At 44.0% G+C, this 21602-nt stretch overlaps 1 protein-coding gene across 1 annotated transcript in view; it reads right to left on the reverse strand.

The window, feature by feature from the left end:
* The window catches only part of CA10 (carbonic anhydrase 10), a 365626-nt gene that overhangs the window by 56496 nt on the left and 287528 nt on the right, over window positions 1-21602 (reverse strand). The gene's annotated exons all lie outside the window — the stretch shown is intronic.

The raw sequence follows: 21602 nt of genomic DNA on the forward strand, positions 1-21602 counted from the left end.
TGCGAGAGATCGAACAGTTGTCCCTTCCGCTGAGAACAGTTGCATTGGGCCAGTGAGGGCTCCAGCAAGTCTCCAGCAGACCAGAGGCTCAATGGAGACTGGGGGCTCCCTGTGGGCTGGATTGGGGGTCCCCGAAGGCCACTAATGGCCCCCAGGCCGGCGTTTGAGCATCCCTGCACTGATAGTCTCTTTTAGCTTTCTGCTAGAACATTCTCCCACTATAGACAAGAAAAAATGACTTTCCATCTCTAAAGGTTTCCCTAAGAAGGGTAAAGCAATTAGCAGGATCCAACTTCCCATCTGCCCCACCAGCAGAGTCCCTGATACCAAAGTTCCACGAACCCATTCTTAAGTCATTCTGCATCTCATGCTTGTGGACCAAACTCAGGGAACCCCTCCCCCCCAACGACTCACTCCTGAGTGAAAACAGAAGGCAGATTCCTCCTCAGGTTATCTTGTACACAAACTGCTCACTCTGAGACAAAAGCAAATACCTCTAATTGCCCTACTAATTGGGCAAGTGGTGTCCTGTTATAATCAGCATGGGGAGAGCAACAGCCTCTCTTCACCCCAGCATGGCATCTTTTCCAGTGGCTGTTGCCGATGTCCTTTTGCCACATTTTTCAGACTGTGAGCCCTCTGGGGACAGGGAGCCATGTGTTTTGCTAAGTAAACTGCTTTGCCAACTTTTTTTGTTGAAAAGTGGTATATAAATTATCATTACTACTACTACTACTACTAATAATAATAATAATAATAATAATAATAATAATAATAATAATAATAATAATAATTCCCATTCCTTTCTTATCATGGAGGTCAGTGGGGAGGCCTCTGAGTTCCTTCCATGTCCACCTCGGCTGCTAAATTGCTGGTGCTAGCTTTGGACCAGACAAATACTAGCTGGAGTCATACCCACCAACATTTAACACATGAAGATGTGATAGCCCTCATCTCAAGGATCACTGACATGGTCTCCTGCCTGCCACACAATACATTTAAGGAGGAACAGACTCTTGCAAAGTCAGTCAACACAACAAATAGAAGGCCTGTTCAGGCATTCACTGTCCTTGGGAGAGTGAACACGAGGGCTTCGGTGGAGCAGACCACACTGGTCCAACCTCCTCTGACGTGCTCACTGCTCTCCCCATGATTGGCATCTGTCTGAAGCAATTCACATTCCAGGATAGCGATCATGGGGAGGATCTCTCCCTATATCCAGTGCTTGTCCGTTACTGCAAGGCCCAGATAGGATTGGTCATTTGTTTTCATGTATACACCACAGACGCTCCTAGATTTAATAGTAAGAGACTAAGGAAAGGGGATGAACCCTGATGTATGGCAACTCTAACACCTTATGTTAATGACAGAGATAACAGACAAAATTGGAGAATGTGTAGAGTGAGTAGCTGAGGTGTGGTTCACATTGGCAGAGACGGGGTTAAACAGCAATTTTGTCAATTTCTCAGATTACATGGGAATGATTCATTAAGTTAAATCAAAACTCCTGCATCCTCAACCCTTGCTCTGTGGGAAAAATTATTTGCCCAACAGGTTTTGTGGTAGCTGCCTTGATGTGTTTATGCTCACATGGCTATAATCATGCATCTAAGTAAGAGGCAGGCTCAGCACATACCACACAATGAGGTTTCACAGCAGGGGTACACTTGACAATTGCACCTGAGGAGAGGCAGTGTTTCAAAGTGCCTTTCCTTACACTGTGAAAGTGAGGAGATATGAGTGCTCTCTACCGCCATTCACTCAAGGACAATGCATGACGGGGAGACCATGAGAGTGTTACAGTGGCCCAGTATCAAGCCACAAGTCGCCTGGACATTAGGGATGGTAAAAGCCTTAGCAATCCAATTAAAGAAGCATTAGGGACAGCAACATAAAAATAATGGCTTTCTATTGGAAAACGCAGACTCTGATTGATTTGGAAGCAATTCACTCCGAGGAAATGCTGCATCTCTCACAATGGAGGATATTGCCAGCCTGGGGAGTTCTGTTTTCTCTTAATGGTGCTCAAAGCAGGATGCACCAGGCTAGCTGAACTTCCAAGGAGTTCACTTAGCAAGCTGGGCACTTGGCCAATAAGCAATGCACATGTTAAAACTGACCCAATTTAAAGATCACCCCCCCTTCCTTCCAATGGCTGAAAGCCCAGTATCCGCTAAGTTGTCAAGACTGATCCTTATTCGTGCTGGCAAAGAGCCTGGCTTTCAACACGCAGCCCTCTTCAAACTTCTGCCAGCACAAATTCTTGGTTGTTTCTAAACTATTCTTCACAATACCCCAAACTTTAGCAAAACAGAGTGGGGCACTTTAGCAGAAAAGGAGCCTTGTTGGGAAGAAAGTACAGATCCAAAACGTGTTTAAAGATTGTGATATTGATTCCATGGCTCATTAAAAGAAGTGAAACAAAGTGGGTTTGCTTGTAGACAAGGACTGTAAACTCCCCAGTCTCCTCCAGTTTCTCCAAGCCCTTTGCAAGCACACTTGAAACCTTGGCTGAATCTGTTTTATTTACAGCATAAGCCTAATGCACATTACTTTGGCACTAATTACCAAGTTCAGTAAGATTTACTCTCAAGTGAAGTGTACATAGGATTTCAGGCTCAATGACGGCAAGCAGTGCAGGTGGCAAGCAACTTCTGAAACGGGGGAAGGTTTCTAAAGCAGTGTCAGATCATGAATGAGGCTCAAAAATCTCAATTTGGCAAATCCAACACCAGAACGGTCCGGATCAAATGAATGCAGCCTCCCAAAAACACCTGAGAAAGAGGTCCCTGCCTCCCTCCCAGCTGCAGTCTATTGAGCTCTATGGAAAGCAAACTCAGCCACATGGTCGTGTTTACTAGTGAGTAGGCAGATGTGCCTTGCCTTTTGGTCAGGCCAGGCAAAGGGGAATGTGAGGCCACCAGAAGGGTCCCGATCCGATGGAACTGGAGCACAACAAATGCTGCAGAAGGTAGTCTCCCCCCTCCCACTAAAAAGGACAAAAAAGAGGCTTGAGCTGGTAAGGGGAAGTTTTATATTTTGCACTTGCAAAGCCAGGTGGGTCTTTATCTTGATATGCCTGAAATAGAAGAACTTGAAAATGGGCACTGGGGAGGGCTGGAAATCTCACTGATTCTTTTTGGGGGGCTGTTATTGCAGGCAGACTACAGAGTAAGCTCCATTGACCACTATGGGACATACTTCTGAGTAGACATGCATAGGCTTGAGCTCACTGGCTGCAATCCTACCTACACTTTCCTAAGAGTAAGCCCCATTGACCACTATGGGACTTACTTCAGAGTAGATGTGCATAGGATTGGGTTCACAGGCTGCAATCCTACCCACACTTTCCTGAGAGTAAGCCCAGGAATAAGCTGCAATAAGGTGTTAGTAAGTTGACATGGGTGTGTGTGAGTGTGAAACTCTACAAGTTTTCAAAATCACTAAAATCAGAGTTTGGAGGAAGAATACCTTCATGTTATATATCAATCAATGTGTAATTTCATTCAGAATGCAATGAAACAAACCACATTGAAATATCTGTGTTCTAACAAAAGGTACAGCCAAAAAACCAGTGGGGCAGGGCAATGGTATATCATCATACCCACCACCTGGGGTGTTGCCCCACCCACTGCATGGGGTGAGGCGCAGGCCTCCCACACCACGTGACATGAATCCTAGTGACGCCACTGTCTTGTAACCTGTGATGAACTTTTCTTCCAGAAATGTGCCCAATCCCCTTTTAAAGGCATCTAGTCCAGACACCATCATCACATCCTGGGGCAAGGAGCTCAAGTAGAACACTGGCTTGCCCATTAGACTGACCCCTGAACCTTCAGTACTGATACCACTAGTAGTTCCCAATGAACCATCAGAAAGTGGTGGGAATGCAGTGTGGGGCTTTGCCTCCAGCAACCTGGTGTGAGCACTGAACCAATGTTAGGTAGATCCTAACTGAGAGGATGGTTGGACATAGACATTGGACACAGAGTAAGGCCCCACTATAACATCCTGTTTTGATGACATGTTTGTGTGGGTACTGCTGTGATTTGGGGGTGGGGTGCAAACAGGAGTAAACTTTCATTAGCGGTGACAATGATGTCCTGGTTTCTGGTGGACATCATTCACCTGCCCAGAAACACATGTGTTCAACATTCAAACGGTGAGCATGGAGAGAATTCTTGCCATGAGCACCCGGGAATATTCCAACATGGCACTCATGAGAAAAAACTCTTGCTGCATGCAGGGCTTATTGCTGGAGACAAATGCTAACTGCATGGGGGTGTGGCTTTGTAAGCACATTGGCATGGAGGTTAACATTTACTGGTAGGTGCTTCTACCACCACTGCCACCAATTTGTTTTGCACATGAATTAATGTCTGCACATGATTTCTGAGGTGATGTAGTATTGTCACAAAGCCAAATCAGAGTGAAAGCCACTATTTTTGGCCTCATGCTGGAGACTTGTGGGAAAAATGTTCTGTGACAAACTTTTGGCTGATCTCTGAATGGAGCCCTAGAATAGTGGTCAGTGAAGCCTGATGATATTTTTAACAGGCATGAAATCAATAAAACTTGGTGAAGATAAAAGTTGGAAAAAATAATGTGCTGAATTATTTGCTTCATTGATATGAGAGAGGGAGAGAGAGGGAGAGAGAGAGAGAGAGAGAGAACTTTTCAATTATTGCTGAAGAGTCTACTGCCTGGAATCAATCAACTTCTTTAAGAAGTTTAAACACTGTCAAGTTAATTAAATGGTCCAATACCATTTAGTTTGTTTCATTTCAACCAAAATTACAAAATATTTAAGGGATGCTTAGAGACATTTTGAAGGTAATTACTCTAGCAGAATTCCATGAACTTTATAGATGTATTGTAAATGATTCTAAATGCTCCAGTGAAGTTAGTATTAACACTTAGCCCAGATGTATAATCCCCCTCCCCACTTATAAAACCCCATCATGACTTCTTTTGATTCAGTAGATATATGATTTGTGGAAAATTTTCACAAGTACGCATTAGATATAGTAACATCATGTGTCGTATTACAATGGTTATATTCACAGAAAAACTTTAAATGTTTAATAGAATAGCCCATCTTGGACTGTAGTAAGCTGGTATACTCCTTTCTTCAAAATGTCATTCAGAAATGGCTGGAGTTTCAGTATAAAGTCATCTATAGAAATTCAGGAAAATGTGTGCAAATGCTGACACACCTGTGCATATCACAGGTTGGGAAGATAAAGAAAGTGTTTTTCTTGTTTGGATTGGGCATGAAAAACCAGGGCCTAGGAGAGAGGGGTAATTTGTACCCGGGCCCAGGGTCAAAAAGGGGGCCCAGGAGCCAAAGGAGGGGCCCAGAGATTTCCTGGAATCTTACATTTTCCTTTCTACTCAGACTTAATGCCCACCTAGGATGCTGGGGACACTATCATGAGCTTGCGGCTGCAGCTACTGACAAGCCATAAATGCTGGGCCTATGAATGCATACATGACATTCCTTAACACAGTGTCATATCTGGGAGGAAACTGGACTGCTACAGTAGCTCTTTGGCTTGTGGATCAGCTTACCATGAAGGAGTGTATAGGAGCTCAAAGATACAACTGCGGGGCTATAGCTGCTGCAGTATGTTTTCGTGCAAACAGGACACTTTCCATTCTAGTGTGAGCCTAAATAGTGATGTTTAGTGTGATGCTATTTTTCTGCATGATTTTCTATATTTAAAAGATTTTAGAGAGACTACGGGCGCAATCCTAACCCCTTATGTCAGTGCTTTCCAGCACTGGCATAGTGGTGCCAATGGGACATGTGCTGCATCCTGCAGTTGGGTGTCACTCACGGAGGCCTCCTCAAAGTAAGGGAATGTTTGTTCCCTTACCTCAGAGCTGCATTGCCCTTATGTCAGTGCTGGAAAGCACTGGCACAAGGAGTTAGGATTGCATCCTTAGGAGTATGTTTGCTTTTCCCATATTACTGTATCTAGCTGCTGATGCCATATGCCCCCCCTGTTTTACCCCTCCTTGCCTGTCACCACCCTCCCCCTCTCTGTTTCACCCCTCCCCCCTTGCAAAGGGGCCCAAAAGAAACTTTGTACCCCCTGATAAAATTCCTCTCAGAGACCCTGCGAAAAACATAAATTATGTTGCTATATCAGACTAAAGTCCATCTGGTTTAGCAGTAGGAAGATGCACCTGTGCATTCACAATTATGGCACGAACATGATGGTTTCCCCCTATTTGTCCCTAGCATCTGGTAACACTTGGAGGCACCACTCCAGTTAAGGAACTCTGCTTCCCAAATTAGAAGTCAGACTCTACCACAACTGCTGTATAGAGATGGAGCTCCAGCCCTTGAAGATCAATCTATGGATTTTCTATTTTACATAATAAAAGTTGACAAATCCTAGTAGTTAAGGTGCTTTGAAAACAAAGAACCTGACTTTGAACATTGCTAGTATCAGGCAGCAAATTAGTTTTTGTAAAGTGTTATTCTACCTTGGTGCTGCCTTACACAGCATTTAGAGAAATGTTCTCTGCTCCCCATTTCCGCTGACAAGTAAAGTGTAGAATGTCTTTGCTCAGCTTATAAAGGTTGGAGATTTTCTTCAAAAAGACGAAAATGGTATGGTTCAGGCATAACTATTCATGGTTTGCACACTTATGCCACTAGCACTCCTGCCTTCCGAACACTCTTTTTTGTTTAAATAGCTTTACGGCCTTCATGTTGGTTAGTGTTTCATGTTTTTCTTGTTGGTTTCCTCTTTATTTTGCTTTAACTTTCTAATATGTTAAATATTAGAAATATATTTAGAAAAATATATAATAGAAAAATATAATATTTTTCTCTTCCTCTCCTGCTTGTTTGCTTTAATTATAATTTTAAATATTGAGGAATCAAGTTCTGACTAGAAAGGAGAAACAGAAATAACTGTAATTAATTAATTGCTATTGTCCCTGGCCTAGTTCAAACAGCTCATTGCGGTAGTAGAAATCCTGGGTTGTATCATGTGAGACTACAGATGGGGGCCTGCACAATGTAATGTGCAGCTCATGAAATTGCTTCCTAACAATTGCAAATTAGCATGTTGCGGAGGTTATGCTAGAATCACTGTCTCTGCCATCTAGTTTTCAATCAATCCCATGGGCCACTGTGCCCTGGGAGCTTGTGCTCCAGCAGCTCAGTAGGCTTTACAGTGGTTGCAAAATGTGACCCGCTATTCTGTGGAACTGGGCTGCTGCTGTAAGTGGTGAGTGGCCATGTGCTAGCAATCTCCAGAAAAGCCCTAGTGCTAGTAAGGCGGTATGGAGAGTGGGTGGTGGGTGGAATGGGGAGGGGGAGGAATGGTGTAGAGACTGGAGAGAAGCAGGGGTGTGTCAAGGGTGGAAAGGGGCTGAATAATAGCAGCAGCAGCTGCTCCACCAATATCCTATCCCTCATTCTGGCCTTGATCCTCCTTCCTGGGTCCACTTGGACTTGCACCAGCAAATTGGCACCAGCATCACAGCAGTGGAATCATTGCACCAGGCAAGAGAACAAATGTCCCTTTACCTGAAGGAAGACTTCCAAGGCTGCCCCTCTGCAGGATGCAAAACTCACACCTGTGGTGTGGCTATATCAGTGGGGGGTGGTTTAGATAGGATTGGACTTTGTGTACAGGGGATTTTTGCTATGAAAGAGCACTGAACACTGAATGTGTGAGCACTGAACACTGTGAGTTCTGTCTTGCAGCCTGAAGAGAGAGAGAGAGAGAGAGAGAGAGAGAGAGAGAGAGAGAGAGAGAGAGAGAGCGCGAGAGCTGAGACACAGGTTTATCATCTGAGTGAGAACTAGGCACACATGTTTAATTTATGGTAATAATTTATGGCTGATCCTGATGATAATGCTAAAATAAAATCTTTGGCATATAATAGCTTTTACACACATTTTGTTCCCAAATAGCCTAATAAAAATTATTCTTTAAATAAAGAAAAACTTACCCTTGGCCTCTCTAAAAAGGTTCCACAGGATTTTTTCTCCACCCTTTGAAGTGCATGATTTATTTTCTGCTGATTCTCTAAATCTACATGGGCAGATATGCCAAACCACTCTAAAGATGCCTTAGACAGTAGGTGGAAGTTCTGGCATCTAAAACATTATCAAAAGCTGGACCGATAAAGGAGATGTGACATTGGGTTTCATGTTGCTAGCTCAAACAGCAGACCTCTGCTCCTATCAGAACATTCCAAATCAAAACAGCCTTTGAATGTGATCATATCAGATCTCTGCTGAGAGAGATTTTTTGCCCAACACATTTTTTTTAGGGGTCAGGGTGTTTTGCTTTGCTTTAAAAAAATAAAAAAAGCTAGATCAATCTTTTCTTCTGATTTTTAAACCAGCATTTCTTGGCAGATTGGTGTGCATTAGAGCCCACCAGTTTGCAGAAAGATAAGAGCACAGGAAGATAAAAGTTGATGAAACAGTAGGAAATAAGGTGGAGAAACAAATATGTTTGGTAGCTATTTGGTCTCTCTTGTGGAACTCAAACTTGGATCATTGGTGGTTATGGTGATACTAATGCAGTATTTCAAGGTGCACGTATCTTGAAGGATGGCTGCTGTCACTTCAGTACTTTTCAAAGAGAAACACATTTCCTTCATAAATGTTTGCGTTGCCATTTAAAATAGCATGTCATTTTATAGTGGAGAAAGATATCAAAAATTGGCTATAAAAACAGAAATATTTTGAAGTCAAAGTATTCTTGATCTTTTTGGGAAGGAGGGAAGAGACATACCTTACCACTATTCACCTGACATTTTAATTAAAGAAAAAAATTAGTAGATAACTGAACACATACAGGCCACCTTCCGTATCTGTGGATTTGGAACCCGCAGATTTGAATAACCCTGAGATCTGAACCAACAGGGTGGGCCAACTGTAGCCCTCAAAACCTGACTGGAGCTGTGCTCTGATCAGGTCTGGAGACTCTTCTGAGGGTCAAAAAAGAATGACTTCATTTTTTGGCCGTAAACCGGAAGTCATCCTTTTTGGCCCTCAGAAGGGCCTCCAGACCTGACTCTGGTTGGATACGGAGGCTTTAGGGTGCCCAAATCCACGGATTTGAACATCTGAGGATTTTGGTAACTATGCTGGTTCCAGGAACAAAACCCCTGCAGATAACGAGGGCCGCCCTGTATATTCTTTGGGAAATGAACTAGCAGGCCCTCCTTAACTCATGTCTGCCCAGCACAACAGGTGTAAACATTTGGTTCCTGTTGTGTATTTGCAACGCTGGGCAGAAATGGCTTAAGAGAACACTGCCTCTCTCATGGCACAATTCGATTCAGTGGGGGAGGGCAGAAAGGGGGTGGGATCCGTGAAACTGACTTACACCATGTCCTATTCTCTCTCCTGAGCCTTTTTCCTTGCCACGGGGCTTTTTGGACTTGCACCAGTTTTTTAGCTGGCAGAGTAGCCCCATTGGGCAGGCTGGGGCTTTACCCAGGATAAGGGGACAAATGTCCCCTTACCATGAGTAGACCTCCAGCCTGGTCCATATCAGCATAGGATATGGTATGGGCTGCTCAGCCTTGCTGCGCTGGTGCTGGGTAGAATTGGGCTGCCTGTTGGCTTCCATTGCTCCAAATGTTTTAATGAAAACAGAGGTGCTATTAACATTTCTTTTGTTTCTTCATGAATGAGTACTGTTCTTATAGTCAAAGAACTCTGCCAAGCTGAAGGAACAATGTGACACGAAGTTTGTTAGTACAAATGCAGAATTAGTTAGGGGATTTAGTTGAGATTGGGCAGTTATTAACTTAAGCTCAACATCTAAAACTGAACTATGGGTCTGCCTTCCTTCTGTGACTGCATTTTCTTCCTCATCTGATCTCACTCTGGGTAATGCTTCTGTTCTTCCTTCTTGTCAAGTATGAAAGCTTGGAAACAAGTATGAAAGCTTGGAAACTTTAGCCTGGTTTGGATGATACTGTCTCCAACCAAAATGATTAAGGATTATGACATGTGCATCTTGCCCTTTAACTAGCAAACCACTCTGCTCAGTGTATTCACACTGTGGAGTGGTGGGGGGATAGGATTAGGCTGCTACCTAGTTTATTAACATGATTCTATATAGCCCCCTTGCAGGGCTCCTAATACAAGCCCATAGCAGATTTTCTTCTAGAGCCAGGGAAGAGTGAAAAAAAGCAGTTTGGACTGTATTGGAGACAGCACACAGTTAAAACACTGTGTCAAAATAAAATGTACATATGTCTTATCTTTTTTCCATTTAAATTGTATATTTGTGGGCATGGTTTCATCTTTTTAACAGTCATACAGTACATATGGATCCCCACCAATCGCCAACCACCATAAGGGGAGAAGATTTTTCAAGTGTCATACCTGGGGGTTTGTGACCCCCTCCCCCAGGTTGGGAACCACTGTTTTAGAACTAGGCTACCTCAGAATGCCAGGTGCAAGGGATTGGCAACAGGATACGGGGATCTTGTTGTCTGGAGTGCTTCCTGAGGCATCTGGTAGGCCTCTGCCCCCTGATCTGCAATCCGCCTGATCTGCAATGGGTGCCATAGACACCCTCAGAATGGGTGCCATAGACACCCTCAGAATATTTACAGCACAGTACAAATTTCAAAGCACAGAAGTGACCATTTAAGCAACCCTTAAATATTGGTTAGTTTCAAATGTTCAGCTCTGTTTAAACTCAGTCACCATGATCTGTTTGCTCTTTGACTAACAAATGCTTCAGGGTACTCTGACTCTCAGAAAATAATCTTAACACACCTGACAGCCCAGTTTTCAAACATCTACACTCACATTTATGTCAAAATAACTTTCCTTCTTCATTCTGTTCCCTGACATGACAGTTTTTAACATTTGGTAGAAGCTCTTTTTTTTCTTACATGAGAGAACATTCAAAAATTTTTGTTTGCCACCTGCAGTCTGAAATGGCACAGTCCAGGAACAGGTGGTCGCTAATCACATAGCTTGGTTGGGCAACTTTCAGTGATTCTGTGGTGTGCCACTCTAGCCTCCTCTGCTTCCCACACTTCCTATCTCCTAGACCAAGGGTGGCCAAACTGCTGCTCAGGAGCCACATGCAGCTCTTTGACATATAATGTGCATGCCTCGGGAGGCCACGTTGTCACTGCCCTAGCAGATTGTGGCCAGACCCCTTACCTGGACAGGGACCGCTGCGGCAGCAAACTGGCTGGGTGGGCTCATGTGGGAGCCATGTCTCAGCTGGGCTGCCTCTTCAACTATCAGGTGGTGCCTGGCTGAACTGAAGACTTGCCCATGATCTCGTGAGATCTCATGCTACCAGAAGATGATATCTTGCCTTGGCCTGGACCCAGTCCTGAAAGGGTCTCAGGGGAGATCCTGATTAGGGGAAGCCACCCCTGGAGCCCCGAACCTTGGGGTTGGTGGAGCCATAGAGAGGCCTACCTTGAATCCCTTTGTGGGGGATTCCAAAGCCTGGAGGAACCTGGACAGCAGCAGCTTGGCAGGGGGACCTGAAGCAAGCTGGGGTGCAAATCTCCCTGCTGGGCTGCCCCAGAATCAGCAATTCATTGCCTCTCCTGGAGCTTGGCTCCTGCCTGCTATGCACCTGCCCAGGGGTACCAAGATCTGGTGGAATGACTGCAGAAACCTGGACTGCAGGGGGTACCCTTGAGGGATGGCAAAGGTGGTGGTTTTGCTGATGGACTTGAAGGAGTCTGTGATGTAACAGGCACCCATGAATGTTAAAGTTCTGACCAGATTGAACCACACTCGAAAATTACTGTTGTCACCTCCTTGTGGGGTAAGGCTTATGTATCCTTGGGGCCCCCACTTGACACCCAACCCAGCTTTGGGGGGGGGGGAGTAAATATATTTAAGAATTTAACTATTTAAGAGTTTCTTAAACATCTCCCTTGTGGCAATCAAACACCTGAAGTTTATTGTATGTGGTTCATATATTAAGCAAGTTTGGCCATCCCTGTCCTAGACCTTCCTTGTTCTCATAGTAATTCCTCAGATTCAACCCAGCGCATGTATCCTTGGCTCATTCCTACAAAGCTGGCATACATTTTTTGAACATTAGCATGATGCTCTTTGGCCATTACTGACAACAGGATCCTGCCAAGTCCTACCTCCCAAGCCACAATGCTGCAATATCTGCTTATATAACAGCCAGGCATTATGGTCCTTTTTAACTATTGATTTGCTGATGCAGCAAATATTAGAATTGGGCCTTAGAGGCCAAAGCATAAACATGAAAAGGTAGTTGTAATGGAGGGTTCATTAAATCATCTAAGGATAAATCTGACTGTTTCTGCCTTTGGAGGTAATATTTAATTAAAGACAAATAATCCCTTAAGCTAGAAAAAGTAATTCTTTAACAACTGAAGACAATTCAAGGAAAATGAATACTTTATAAATGACACTAGAGCAGTGGTTCTCAAACTGTGGGTCAGGACCCACTTGGTGGGTTGCGATCTGATTTCTGGTGGGTTGTGAAAAGCTGGTGACAGCCACCTTGGAAGATGGCAAAAGACCTGGGCGGCACCATTTTGGAAGTGGGCAAAGCCTGGGCATCGCCATTTTAAACTTCCCGGCATTGAGATGTAACTAAGAGCGGTTTGCACATGTGCAAAGAAAGCAGCATGCTGCTTTCCCCTAGAAAGCGTGCTGCTGCCTTCCAGCTGGACCTCCGTCTGTACTTGGAGACTTCCCTCAGGGGGGCCAATTGCAGCCAGCCAGGCTTCTCCCCACCAATCTTTGTCAGCTTGGCTGCCTTGATGGGATGGGCTGCCTTGGGGTTGCAAGACAGAGCAGCTGCCCTGCTGGCAACTGGACTGGGCTGGAGAGTTAGGCGGAGACCTGAACACAGGGCTTGGGTGAGTAGAGGCAGACCCGCGTGATCTCCTCCCTTGTGAGCCTGCCTTGAAAGCAGCATCACCGCTGCCGCCACCCCACTGCCGTTCTCTGAAATCGCCTGGAAGCCACGATCCTTTCCTGCCCTGGCTAGCACATCCTCTCTTTATATCTTTGCTGGGGTGAGGGGGGATCCCTGGCTGCCAAGAGAGCAGCTAGGAGGCGGGGGAGGAGGGAGTGCAAGCCTGGCATGTGGGGGGGGAGCACCCAGGGAGACTGCTGCTCCCCCAGCCACTTCTCTGATGTGCACCCTTCCCCTCTTCTTACTTCTCTCTTAGGCTGCAATTCTGTCTACTCTTACCTGGGAGTAAGCCCCATTGCCAATAATGGGAGTCAATTTGAGGAGACCTGCTTAGGCTTGGGGGAGATGAGGGGAAGCGTCCCTGCTGATCTTCCTTCTGAGGGGGATACTACTCTTTTTATTTCCTTTATTTACAAAAGCTCAAGCTACTTCTTGTCTTGAGGTGCATGAGTAGGGTGCACTTGTTTCTGGCTAATGCTGAGCACAGTATCAATAGCCACATCAATGTTTGTTAGTTTCAAACGCAATACAAGAAGTAGCTTGAGATTTTGTAAATAAAGACAGAAATAAAAACAGTAGTAAATAAATACACAAATATTTTGTTCCAGATGTTGTTTTATTTTTTGCTTGATAGCAATGGTAGTGAGGGCAGGGAGAACTGGAAGAAGCTTCTGAGCTGGAATACTCTCTCTTGTCATTTACGGTTTGAGTTTCTAGGCAAGAACTTCCTGCTCGATGACATCACTTCCAGCTGACATCACAGTGATGTCACTTCCTGTTTGATGATGTCATTTCTGGCCATGACATCACATCCAGGTTGCTGATCTCACTTCCAGTGGGCCCCAGACAGATTGTCATTCTCAGAAGTGGGTCCTAGGCTAAAAAAGGTGAGAACCACTGCACTACAGGTTTCAAATTTTCAGTGCCTTAATGTCCCAAAGGGTGAAAGACTGAGAGCTGCTTTTCCAAACAGGGGGAAACATTTTCCATTCTGTTTTGTGATGGAGAAGTTTAAAATTCTGATCCCTGTGGGGAAGAAGAATCTGTTATGTGACAGCCTGTTCTTGCATCTCTGGAATAAACAGAGCACTTGGAAGTTGTACAAATAAATAAGTGAAACAAAACAGAAAATTACCCAATTGGACTAATTTAATCAACATTTAAAGGAACAATCTATTCAGCAGTTGTAGGCCCTTTCCTAATGGCAAAAGCCTGTAATGACGCCCCAACAGGCACTTAAAAAAAATGAAAACCAGACTGGGGGGGGGGGAGAGATTTGAAGATAAAGTGGGGAGAGGGAAGAAAGAAGGGCTGGTAATACTTGAATGGTTGGCTGTTTTTTCTGCTCCAAATTCATTTGAGAGGCTCTCCCTCTAAGGGTTTCAGGCATATGTTTATGTTTGCACTGCTGGACAAGTGACAGCGTATGAGCTGAAACCCATTTTATACAGTATATGGTCAGGAAGTATGTTAATGTTGGCCTCTACCAGTAGGGGGCATTTACTGCTTGTTGGTTGCTTCTCTCCCTACATCTAAAGAACAATTCATTTGGCTTTTTTTTTTTAACCCTATCATCGTTTCTGCCTCTTGCACAATGGCTGTAGTTTTCCCTATGTTTAAGGAAAGCTCTTAATAAAGGTAGTTTTACTCTGAGCGGGATTGTTTGATTTCCTCAGCTCTGCTAACAAACATGTGTCTGAATTTGAAATCTCACAGAAGGTACAGGAGGGCAATATAGAATGGAAATACTACTGATAAGAAAATACCCCAGGGTTGGCTAATACTTCAGCTTTCATGGATTACAGTCCACATCTGATGAATCTGATGAGGTGCCCACAAAACTTAGGTGAAATTAAATTCATTAAGATATTGCAAGTCTCTTGGGTTTTTTTTTGGGGGGGGGAATAGTTCTCTGCCTTTGAAGGAGCTAAATATTCTTATAACTAATGCCATCTGTGTGCATGGAACCATAACAAATTTATCACAGTGAAAAGGGGCTTCATTCTTATGTCAGGTAAGTCTTGACTTTCCAGTGATGTTCAGTACACACTACACGCAAATTCAGAAACATCCCCTCAAAGAGTTCCAATGAACTGAAACACTGCAAGCCATGTTAAGCAAACATAAGCAAAATTGGAACTCTCTATGAAAAGATTTTATTTAGTAACTGAAACAAATTTCAGTTTCATCTATTGAATTATTTTCCTAATCATAGTTAAGTTGACTTGGCTTATCTCTCTTTTGGATTTAGGCTAGGGATGCACAAGCATCTCTGCACTGAATCTGAAAGGCCCAGGGACTAGTGCATGTTCCAAGTGCATGTGTACAACTCCCCAACACTTTGCAAGCAAGCGATATGATGGCTCAGAGAGCACCCTGTCAGAGCCTTGCTGCCTCTCTCTGGCACCTAGCATCCACGTTGGCCTGGGATGGGGGGCAGGGGAGGTAGAAAAACAGGCAGCAATGGTTGGGCACTCCAAGCCATTGCCATCTACTTTCCTCCAGCCACATCCAAACACTTATCTTAGGGATGGAGGAAAGCACTGGTGGTGCTCCAAACCCTGGTGCAGTGTCTTTTTCCCACTGGAATGGCATTGGGACTACAAGTTCCCTAAATGAGCCCTCAACTAATTTAATGAAATTGAGGCCCAGCAATTTTATATTTGTTATTGCAGTAAACTCCTGCCCCCCCTCCCATTTCTACAGGTCCTCTAACCACAGTTTCAATTATGTGCAGATCAAAAATATTTTAAAAATTACAGAAAGTTCTTCCTTCCTTCCTTCTTCCTCCTTGGACGGATGTGCTTCCCTCAATGCCCCCTGCAGTGCCTCACCCAATGGCTCCTTCCAGCCTTGAAACACTTTGGTGACTGTCCACTCAGAAGCAGCCAACCAGAACATCACTCAAGCATCTGTAGAGTATGTGCAAATGGTGGGTGTTAAGATCGTGAGAATGCTAACAAGAAGTGGACAGCAGAGAGAGCAGACAACAGCAAGAATGCTGATCTCTGCTTCCTGTTAGCGTTCTCACTGTCACCTCTTCTAGTGTTCCTCTATCAGCTCTGATTCTAGGTTCCTGCTGTCTGCTTCCAGTTAGCATTCTCACTGTTGCCTCTTGTACAGTTCCCCTAGCACAGTGGTTCTCACACAGTTAGCACCAGGACCCAGGTTTTAGAATTAGAATCTGTCAGGGCCTACCAGAAGTGATGTCATGACTGGAAGTGACATCATCAAGCAGGAAATTTTTTAACAATCCTAGGCTGCAATCCTAAGCACACTTACTCAGGAGTAAGTCCCATTTACTGTCATGGTTAAAAGAATATATGTAGTAACTCCTTAAAAAGTACAGGTCTGTAACATTTCCCCAAATGCAGTCACATACCCTGGTAGCATCAAGTCTAATAGTTTAAAAATGAAATATGAATGGGGACCCACCTGCAATTGGCTTGTGACCCACCTAGTGGGTCCCAACCCACAGTTCAAGAAACTTTGTACAAGTCTAAGTTCTTGCTATTGCTTCCTTTTCCAAAGCAAAAGGGGAAAAATCTTCCTTTTGCAAAGCGGATGCAAATGAAGAGAGGTGAGTCATGAGTGTGACAGGGAATTTGAGAACCGTGGATAAGTGAAACAGCAGATAAAGGTCCCGCAGATACAGGGGTGCCTGAACACATGTAAGTGTGTTTGTTGATAGTTGAAAGTTTGTAGGTTGCTTCTTTCCCTACAATAGACAGACAATTTACACATATATCTGAGCAAATGTGGGAATAGGTGCTAGGAGGTGTTGGGCCAGCCCTGACCAAAAAAAAAATGTAATATTGATGCTTTAAAATCTGAAATCTTTTTCCAGGCTTGGAGTCTCATCACAGAAGATGTTTGTATGAATAATCAAGAAAAAACACACGTATATTTTCATTTTGCTACAGCTGTAAGTGTGAGCCTTCCCCAGTTTCATCAGTTTTCCCATAAAATGCACACTTAACCCTTCCATATGAAACATAAATCTTTTCCTGAAAGACAGTAACGTTGTTTTTCCTTCATGCTCTTCAAGTGAGCAGAAACACAAATATCTGTGTTATGGAAACCTGAATGTACATCACACAGAACTGCTTAGTGTTCATATAAGCTCATCGTAAAACGCTATTTGTATAATGAAACCTGTACACAGAATGTAATTTTTCTTCTCAAGTAGTACTGAGACAAGCACAACCTTACATGTAAGACCCAGGGCTCTATGATGATACTTATCACACTACTTGGATTTCAAAACCATCACAAAAAAAAAAAAAGAATAACTGCAATCATATATAAAAAAGGAAAAACAAACTGGATCATAGCATTGCGGGGAACTAATTCTGGGTGCACAGGAGTTTAGGGCTTGTGTTTTTTAGAAAGCCTCTCCCAATTTGCTACATTAGAAACCAAGGAAGTAAAACAAAAAAAATTCTGGGGGGCAGAGAATGGCAGCCAATGGCAGAACTGTTGTCACAAGATAAGGTATTACGGGCAGAACTTTTGGTTCAGCTTTATCTGTTATAAAACTTTTGAGCTTGCCTAAGGTAGCTCCTTGCATCCTGGTCTATGTTCTAGAACACTTAGTTGTAGGGTCATTGTTGATCTTTCCTCAAATCTGTCTGAGGCCACAGGGATGGTGGTTCATACTGTGAAGCCAATCAGGCTAATGAACAGATGTCAGGGGTTGTTGTTATAGGGTTGAGCACACAAGGATGAAAACAGATGTGTCCTTTACAGAGAAGCCACAGCAAGTTCTTCACCCGTGGCATGAGCCTGGCGTCTTCCAAGCCTGGTAATGCGCATGCCAGGCACGCATTTCATCAAGCTGAATGCTGGATTAGCTGTCAGCCATGCCCTTCTTCCTGAGCTTCTGAAGAGCAGCCAGCTCTTTTTGCTTTTCAGCTATTGTTATTTTTTAGAGCTTCACAAGTATGTTTTATCTGCCTATTCACTCATTCTCTGCTTAGTTTTTCAAAAAGGGAAACAATTTTAAAAACTGTTCCAAAATAAAGGGCCATATCTCATTGCCATAGGAACATACAGGCAGAGACACAGTTCCTTTTTTAAGCTACTGTTCTGATGGTTGGTTTTTTGTGGCTCATCTTAACAGAAGGCTAGTGCTAAACTCCAACAGGAGTCTTATAAAAAGCAATGGTCATGGAGTACAATGGTCTGAGACCAGGATTATTTGGCTGGCATTTTTGCAGGGTTATTACTGACCCATATTCCTTCCTGGTTCATTAACTGTGGTCTGTTCCACCTTTTTTTACCTTCCAAACTGAAGGAATCTCTTTTGTCTCCACCCCACTGTGTCTCTTTCCCGGCAAGTGGACATAACTTATTTCAGGACAGTTTGCCACAAATGACACTAACTCCTAATGGGAGATGAAAATCAAGTAAATGAAATCGAGCACAGCAATTAGTTCATGTTTGCTTCTGAAGCCTTTTTTAATTGTTCGTCAACAGATTAACAATTAAGGCTGCATAACGTTGAGGTTTGGCTTTGTTTTAGGCAATGGCGTTTATAGAGATGTCAGGGCAAAAGCCTTTCAGAAACTCATCTGCTGCTGCTTCCACTGTCTCTTCTATCCTTTATTAGATTTGTGTTGCTTCCTGCATTTTGAATGGCCTCTCAGTCAGTGGTGTCACTATGGTTTGTGTCACCTGGCGTGGGAGGCCGCCGTGTTACCCCCATGATGGACCTTCTCCCATGCAGTGGAATTAGAGGGCAGGTCCTCTCCTGGATTGAGACCTGGTTGAAGACCAGGAAACAGAGACTGGGTGTCAGTGGGCAATTTTCACAATGGAGAGAGGTGAAAAGCGGTGTGCCCCAAGGATCTGTCCTGGGACATGTGCTTTTCAACCTCTTCATAAATGACCTGGAGACAGGGGTGAGCAGTGAGGTGGCTAAGTTTGCAGATGACACCAAACTTTTCCAAGCGGTGAAGACCAGAAGTGATTGTGAGGAGCTCCAAAAGGATCTCTCCAGACTGGCAGAATGGGCAGCAAAATGGCAGATGTGTTTCAGTGTCAGTAAGTGTAAGGTCATGCGCATTGGGGCAAAAAATCAAAACTTCACATATAGGCTGATGGGTTCTGAGCTATCTGTGACAGATCAGGAGAGAGATCTTGGGGTGGTGGTGGACAGGTCGATGAAAATGTCAACCCAATGTGTGGTGGCAGTAAAGAAGGCCAATTCTATGCTTGGGATCATTAGAAAAGGTATTGAGAACAAAACAGCTAATATTATAATGTCGTTGTACAAATCGATGGTAAGGCCACACCTGGAGTATTGTGTCCAGTTCTGGTCGCCGCATCTCAAAAAAGACATAGTGGAAATGGAAAAGTTGCAAAAGAGAGCAACTAAGGTGATTACGGGGCTGGGGCACCTTCCTTATGAGGAAAGGCTACGGTGTTTGGGCCTCTTCAGCCTAGAAAAGAGGCGCCTGAGGGGGGACATGATTGAGACATATAAAATTATGCATGGGAAGGATAAAGTGGATAGAGAGATGCTCTTTACACTCTCACATAACATCAGAACCAGGGGACATCCACTAAAATTGAGTGTTGGGAGAGTTAGAACAGACAAGAGAAAATATTTCTTTACTCAGCGCGTGGTCGGTCTGTGGAACTCCTTGCCACAGGATGTGGTGATGGCATCTGGCCTGGACGCCTTTAAAAGGGGATTGGACAAGTTTCTGGAGGAAAAATCCATTACGGTTTACAAGCCATGATGTGTATGCGCAACCTCCTGATTTTAGAAATGGGCTATGTCAGAAGGACAGATGCAAGGAAGGGCACCAGGATGAGGTCTCTTGTTATCTGGTGTGCTCCCTGGGGCATTTGGTGGGCTGCTGTGAGATACAGGAAACTGGACTAGATGGGCCTATGGCCTGATCCAGTGGGGCTGTTCTTATGTACTATTCCATGAAGCCCCTAAAATTAACCCCAATCTGCCTCCTAAAATATAATCACAATTTTTAATTTGTGTTTTATCTCTCTAGTTATTTGATGCATGACTGTACTGGCTTCTGTTGCTGATGTTGAGCATTAATCTGCAGTCTACAGAGGTTGAGCATTAATCTGCAGTCTACAGAGTGAAGTGGCTAAGTTTGCAGACGACACCAAACTTTTCCGAGTGGTGAAGACCAGAAGTGATTGTGAGGAGCTCCAGAAGGATCTCTCCAGACTGGCAGAATGGGCAGCAAAATGGCAGATGCGCTTCAATGTAAGTAAGTGTAAAGTCATGCGCATTGGGGCAAAAAATCAAAACTTCACATATAGGCTGATGGGTTCTGAGCTGTCTGTGACAGATCAGGAGAGAGATCTTGGGGTGGTGGTGGACAGGTCGATGAAAGTGTCGACCCAATGTGCGGCGGCAGTGAAGAAGGCCAATTCTATGCTTGGGATCATTAGGAAGGGTATTGAGAACAAAACGGCTAGTATTATAATGCCGTTGTACAAATCGATGGTAAGGCCACACCTGGAATATTGTGTCCAGTTCTGGTCGCCGCATCTCAAAAAAGACATAGTGGAAATGTAAAAGATGCAAAAGAGAGCGACTAAGATGATTACGGGGCTGGGGCACCTTCCTTATGAGGAAAGGCTACGGCGTTTGGGCCTCTTCAGCCTAGAAAAGAGACGCCTGAGGGGGGACATGATTGAGACATACAAAATTATGCAGCGGATGGACAGAGTGGATAGGGAGATGCTCTTTACACTCTCACATAATACCAGAACCAGGGGACATCCACTAAAATTGAGTGTTGGGCGGGTTAGGACAGACAAAAGAAAATATTTCTTCACTCAGCGTGTGGTCGGTCTGTGGAACTCCTTGCCACAGGATGTGGTGCTGGCGTCTAGCCTAGACGCCTTTAAAAGGGGATTGGACAAGTTTCTGGAGGAAAAATCCATTATGGGGTACAAGCCATGATGTGTATGCGCAACCTCCTGATTTTAGAAATGGGTTATGTCAGAATGCCAGATGCAAGGGAGGGCACCGGGATGAGGTCTCTTGTTATCTGGTGTGCTCCCTGGGGCATTTGGTGGGCTGCTGTGAGATACAGGAAGCTGGACTAGATGGGCCTATGGCCTGATCCAGTGGGGCTGTTCTTATGTAGGTTTCTCTGTACCACCCTTACATTAGACATATGTTCCCACTTCTGGATAGTTCCTCCGAGGCTTAATTTTCTATGTTAATAAGTACTGAGGTATAGTAAACTTATCTTTGAGCGGACATACTTAAAATTGACCTGTGTCATTTTCCAGCAAAAAGCTGTGGAATGTAATGCAAAAGGCTGGTGGCAATTTGCAGATTTGGATTTCAGCAGGAGAAATGCTAAAATTCATCAGGGTTTTTTTCTTTTTCTTTTCATACACAGGGTGTCAGTTCAGTCTGGGAATAAGACAAACAGAGAGCTTGCACATATATTTCTCTTCCTGGTTACTGAAATATGTCAACAACAGTGCTGGGGTCTAGCTAGCTAGAAACATATCCCTAAGCTCTGGTTAGAGATCACATTAAACGTAAGTAAAAATGTATCCACAGGAATTAAAAAAAGTGTATTTATAATTAATTTTATTGCAAAGTTAATTATGATTTTTCTTTCCTTTGGAGAAACCTCTTTGTGCTGTTTTAGGGCCCAGTCTTAACCA

Source organism: Tiliqua scincoides, chromosome 2 (assembly GCF_035046505.1).
Source record: "Tiliqua scincoides isolate rTilSci1 chromosome 2, rTilSci1.hap2, whole genome shotgun sequence".
In the NCBI taxonomy this organism is placed as follows: Eukaryota; Metazoa; Chordata; class Lepidosauria; order Squamata; family Scincidae; genus Tiliqua; species Tiliqua scincoides.